We start from the raw sequence: 5893 nt of genomic DNA, 5'->3' as shown, positions 1-5893 counted from the left end.
ACCAGCATCCTGCTGCAGCTCATGTGGGCTCGTCTCATTGCTTCTGGGGTAGAGGAGTCTGGGTAGGGGGCACTGCGGAGGGAGAGATACACTACAGGCCTGGGAACTGCCAAGCATACCAGCTGGGAGCTCCTGAAGGGCAGAGACACAGACACAGGGACACTATAACCAAGAGCATGGCACACAGTGACAGGAAGGATGGTGGGCCAGCTACTGCCCTCTTCTCTCAGGTGTTCACTAGGAGGAGCTGAGGACCTGGGGCTGAGAAGCCCAGCTGTGTCGCTCCAGAACCACGTGGCTTGGTACAAGCACAGACTGTCTCGCCTTTATGCATCTGTAAACTGGCAACAGTAAAGGGTACTTCACAAAGCTGCCATGAGCACAGATGAGACTGAAATAGGGACATTTATCAAAGTAATCGACACAGAGCCTGGCACACAGAGGGGTTCAATAAATAATTTTTTGTCTGGAAAATCCCCCCTAGAGGATCTTCTTCAGAAGGCCAAGATATGAGATAACCTTCCTAGAAACTCTCTCAAGGCATTGGGACCCTTGAGGACTCCTTGGAGCTTACAGCCCCCTAAGTGCCCAGGCCCCCAGAATATATGGGGCCAGGACAGCTGATGGGGTGGGGCTGGACACCCAGGGAGGTTCCCACAGAAGCCGGGTATACTCTGGAGGAATTGGGGTTGGGACCAAAATGATTCTGCACATAACATAGGCCAGAGGTAGGCTGGTAGGGAGGCAGGCTAGGCATGTGCCCAGAAATGCAGGTGGGCCAGGTGGCTAGTTTCTGACCACTGGCATGCTGCATCTGGGTGACAGGGTGGCTTGAGGACAGGTGAGGGTGACAGCTCTGTGTGGGATAGGTGCTGGGCACAGGGTTCAGCTTCCAGCTTTGGACTGCCCTTCTTTCCAGTGAAGATCCTGAGATGTACTTGAACATGGATATCTTTCTCATGGGCTGAAGGGGAACTTCTGATCAAGCTTCAGTGTTACTCACTCTTGCCAGTTGCACAGGGCCTCGGACTTCAGTGAAAGGCCAGAAGGTGCCAGGGGTGTCTGCAGCAGGAACAGGTGGGGCCAACACCAGCAATGAGAGCAGCGCAATGAAGAAGGTGGCAGATGGCACCTCGGGACACAAGCACCTGCTCCAAGGCCACCACTGTCACCATTGCTACTGTGCGCCTCTTGGACAATTTATTCTTTCATTCAACAAATATTTATTCGGCACCTACAATGTTCCAGGCTCTGTTCTAGTACTGAAATACAGCCATATGCTAGGCGCAGTGGCTGAAATACATTCATAAGCAGATCAAACATCCATGTCCTCATGGAGTTTACATTCTGGTCAGGGAGAAAATAAATATACAAGCAACTTGTTGGATGTGATAAAAAGAGAAAAATTAAGGAAGGCACTGGAGTAGAAAGTTCAAGGACAATGGTAGTGTTCCAATTTTAAATATAGTGCCAGAGAGTTCTCATTGAGAAAGTGGCATTTGAATAAAGATGTGGGAGTGAAAGGGTGAATGATGCAAGTATCTAGGGGAAGAGTATTCCAAGCACAGGGATCAGTGAGCACAAAGGCCCCAAGCACATGAGCAGGTCTGTAGAAAGGCAAAGGGGCCAGTGTGACTTAAGTGGAAGGATGACAGAGAAAGTAGACTAGGTTAGAGTTAGGCTGTCAAATCTTGAGAGTCTTGTAGGCCAATGTAAAGGTTTTGGGTTTCAGTCTGAGATAGAAATCCATTGGAAGAGGGATAGAATCTGATTAAGGTTTTAACAGCAGCTCACTGCTACCTTATGAATAGATTATGGGAAGGCACAGGTGCTCACAGTCATGGATGGACTGTGGCTTATACTAACAGGTAGTAAACTGTCAGATGCTGGACAGATTTAAAGGCAGATTCTGCACAACTTGTTAGTGAATTAGATGTGACATGTGAGAGAGCAGAGTTAAGGTTATAAGTAGACGAAGTTATAATAGTATATTATTGTCATAGAAAATTGTGATCAAAGAATATGCAGCCAAAATATAGGAAATAAAGTATTTTAGAGGTATATCAAGCAGTTAATTAATACAAATCGTGTTTTGTGGTATTTGTGAGCTAACTTCTGATTTCTTTTCCTTTCTTTCTTTCTTTTTTTTTTTTTGTAGTTTTTGACCAGGCCACCACCTCCAGTATATGGGGGCGGCGCCCTACTCGTTGGAGCCACAGGCACCGCCCTAACTTCTGATTTCTTTTCTTGAACTCCTGACCTCAAGTGATCCTCGGCCTTAGCTTCCTGAAGTGCCATGATTACAAGCATGAGCTACCGTACTTGGACTGTTCTTTTCTCATTATAAAAGATTCACTTTTCTATCTCATATTGTATTTGTAATTAGGATTTTTTTCTTAAAGAGGGCCCCAAACTGAATTAACTTCAAAGTCTCTATAAAACCTGAATTCAACATTGCTCCTTGCTCATACTTAAGTAGTAATTTAAAAATTAACGAAGGATTTAAAACTTTTGTTTCGGGGGGTACCTGTGGCTCAGTGAGTAGGACGCCAGCCCCATATACCGAAGGTGGCAGGTTCGAACCCGGCCCCGGCCAAACTGCAACAAAAAAATAGCTGGGCGTTGTGGCGGGTGCGTGTAGTCCCAGCTACTCGGGAGGCTGAGGCAAGAGAATCGCCAAAGCCCATGAGCTGGAGGTTGCTGTGAGCTGTGACGCCACAGCATTCTATAGAAGGGTGACAAAATGAGACTCTGTCTCTTAAAAAAAAAAAATCTTTCGTTTCTGAAAGGAATGTGCACGAAAATGAAGTTAACTATAAGTTCAATATACTATTAGGAATAAACTAAATTCGGGGACAAAAAAGGATCACTCTTTGCTAGCCTCCCAACTGTCTTCCAAAACTTCCCACCCATTCTTCCTCCCAATTCTTCTAGATCTACTAAATTCATCCAGCATTTCTCCTCACGCTCCCTTTATGTAGGTAGGGATTACACGCGTTTAAAAAGACTTGGAGAAACGAGGCTGGTAGTACCCTTTGCTGGGATGCTCCACGATCTGCAGCGCGGTAGATTTCATCTACGCGCGGCACTACGGAGACCAGCTGAGGCCAGAGAGACCAGGGGCGGGGCTCACCGGGGCGGTGGAGTGGGCGGGGCTTAGACGCTTCCTCGCCTCCCGAGGCCCGACGCATGCGCCCAGAGGCTTCTAGTAGACCGAGGTGTGGATTGAGGTGACCCTGGCCTCTTACTTCCGGTTCTTAGGGATGCGTATCCGGGTTACACTAGCGCCGCGGTTTCCTCTGCTCGCTAGATTCTGCTGTGGGTGTCGACCGGTCCCATGTCCTGCTGTGGGGCTTCTGTACCCTTTGGGTGAGTCTTTGCTTTCAACAGGGCCTGAGCGCACCCGAACGAGTATAACCTGAAAGAGGACGGGTCAAGAGTTCTGTCCCAGTCCTTGTGGGCGGGGGTCTCTTCGCCTGTCCCTTGTTCCTGCAATGCTTCCCTCACTCCAACCCTTTCCTGCACGCTGGCCTCGCCTCTTTCACCTTAGCTTAGCCATCTCGCCTCTGCGCACCTCTCGCCTCGCTGTTTTTCCTTATTCTTATCATCAGCCGCTTTCTAACCCTGGTTTCCTGCCTTCCGCCTCAGCGCTTCCTTCAGCCACTGTCTCTCAGTTTTCCTCTTACTCTTTTTTTCCCCATCCCTTGATCCGGGATCTTGCCGTTCTTTTACCCAGAGAGACGGCCCACCTGCTTATCCTCTTCTCCACTGGGAAACTGAGCCTCTGATCTTAGGTCCAGTTTCTTCACCTTTGACCCTTTCTCCTGGGACTAATAGGTGCCAGTGCTGCTTCTGGGGTTCTCCTGCCTGCTCTTACTTAGAAGAGGGTTTTGCCTTATTGGGTAAGCCCCAATCTGGGAAGAGTTCCTGAGCCTAGCGGAAGTTTTGCCTTGAGGGCGCTGGGTTAGTCTGAACTCTGGTGGCTTCCGTAGTTAGGGAACAACAAAGGCGTTTCCAGTTTTTCTCTGGAGCTCAGTTTTGGGGCTTTCTCAAGAGCAGCTAACAGGTGGCAGGCACAACGCATGTGCCTATGTTGTCCTATGTTCCCATGAGAATGGATGTGCATAACTGAGGCAAAAATGCGAATGTTTTGAGACAGTCAGCTCTGTTTTCTGCACGGGTTTTAATTTATAGGACAGATTCTAAGAGAGAACAGAGGTTTTTTTTGGAGATTATTAGCCCCACACTTACTTATTTATTGCCAAAAATCTTAGTGTGTTGTAACCGAAATGTTTTCTGCCTAGAGTTCACTACAGTACTTTCCATTAGGATGAGAAATCTGTGACAGATTTTTAATTCAAGGCTAAAGTCAGTTACGTTTATGTTGCTGGTCTTCATACAGAACAAGGATAGACTTTCTGATTTACAGATTACTGAAAAACCTGCCCCACCACCTGGCCACTAAACTAAAGGGGGAAAAAGAACCCCAAAACAAAATCACTAGAGACAGCTTAGTGCATGTTTGTTTTTAAAGCTCAGGAGAGGAATCACTGTCTGTTTTCTATAGAAATTTCTACTTTAGCTTGGCAGTCTTAGTCTGTAACCCCGAGGGCTCAATTTAAAATATTCTTCTGCATATTAGTTTTCTATTTTGGTTTGATTATTTTGGGAGGGTTTTTGAGGGTCATTTTACTTGCTATCATGCTCTGTCTTACATGTTTTAATTTTTGTCCTTGGGCCCTATGGTGTGTTTTGAGGAAGATGCAGTTTTAAAAATTTAAGAAGCAGAATATACTCCCAACATGCCCTTACTGTTTGTACCTTGCAGCATCATGGTTTCCGTGATTTGCCTAAGCTGTTTAATGATTTCATTCTCTTTGTTTTGATTACAAATAAAAGACTCATAGAATAGAACTTCTTTTTTGGTAGTCTGTGTGAAAGATTTTTGTGTTCTGCTTATAACAGGATATTTTAGCTCATGTATGATTTAATCAGAGGAAGAATAGTTCAAAACAGAAATGTATATGTAAAAATATCAGGAATAGTTAATTCTCATATATTCATCTACTTGGTTTATACCAAAGGATTGAATTGTTATAGTAAAGTAGAAAACAGGTGGACTTTCCATCTTCTGATTAACTTAAGAATACAAGTGCACCTTCTTATACAGAATGTACGGCTTAAGCTATAAACTACCCTATTGGTAGTGCTACTCTTTATGGTCAGAGAACATAGCAAATAGTGGAACACATCATCATCTTGGTACTTTTGTTTGGTCTCATCAATTTAAGTCCTAGGGTAGCTAATTATTAAATGTTGAAGTAATTAAGGCATTTTCTCTGTTATTTATAGTAACTTAAAAAACAAACATTTAAAAAGTTAGGCTTTTTCATAAAACTTGTCTTCACTGTTTTCCCTTTATACATGCGCAATAGAATTTTGAATCAGAAAGGAAATATGTAGTTTAAATAGTACACTTATTGTAAATAAGTTAATAGAGCAGCCCTAGGCAGTCACTACTTAATATCTTAAGTACAGATTGTGTTGGATGCACTTTAACTTATTTTAGCTTGGTTGATGTTAGTACCAGTTAGATTTTTTTTTTCTCCCTAGAAAATACTTAGCAATAATCTTTGTAACACATTTCTTTCAGCAAATGTTGTTTGGCGCACCTGCTGTGTACAATTATAATACATATTTAGACTGTTCATATGATTATGTGACATGCATAGGGCTGACATTTATCCTTAAATTCTAAATTTGGTTTGATTTTGTACACTTGAAAATTAAAAGACTTTTATATATTCTAATATCAGAATCAATTAATATAAAATCATTTTTTTGTTATAGGTAAAATTAAATAATTTTCTTTTTCTTTTTTTTTTTTTGAGAC

The 5893-nt window shown here is 43.7% G+C and overlaps 1 protein-coding gene and 1 pseudogene across 3 annotated transcripts in view; one reads left to right on the top strand and one right to left on the bottom strand.

Moving 5' to 3' along the window:
- Positions 1-535: 535 nt before the first annotated feature.
- Positions 536-3076, bottom strand: LOC111728413 (annotated as a pseudogene).
- A 123-nt stretch (positions 3077-3199) lies between these two features.
- The window catches only part of EYA3 (EYA transcriptional coactivator and phosphatase 3), a 105520-nt gene continuing 102826 nt past the window's right edge, over positions 3200-5893 (top strand). For 2 of the 3 annotated variants that reach the window (XM_023519108.1, XM_003799831.3), the window contains exon 1: positions 3200-3369. The gene's annotated coding sequence lies outside the window, so the exon portion shown is untranslated. The remainder of the gene's footprint in view (positions 3370-5893) is intronic. The other variant, XM_003799833.3, reaches the window with a different exon arrangement.

The sequence above is a fragment of the Otolemur garnettii genome, unplaced genomic scaffold, assembly GCF_000181295.1.
Source record: "Otolemur garnettii isolate 467f Iridium unplaced genomic scaffold, OtoGar3 scaffold00156, whole genome shotgun sequence".
Lineage (NCBI taxonomy): Eukaryota > Metazoa > Chordata > Mammalia > Primates > Galagidae > Otolemur > Otolemur garnettii.
This window is presented reverse-complemented; position numbering and strand designations above follow the sequence as displayed.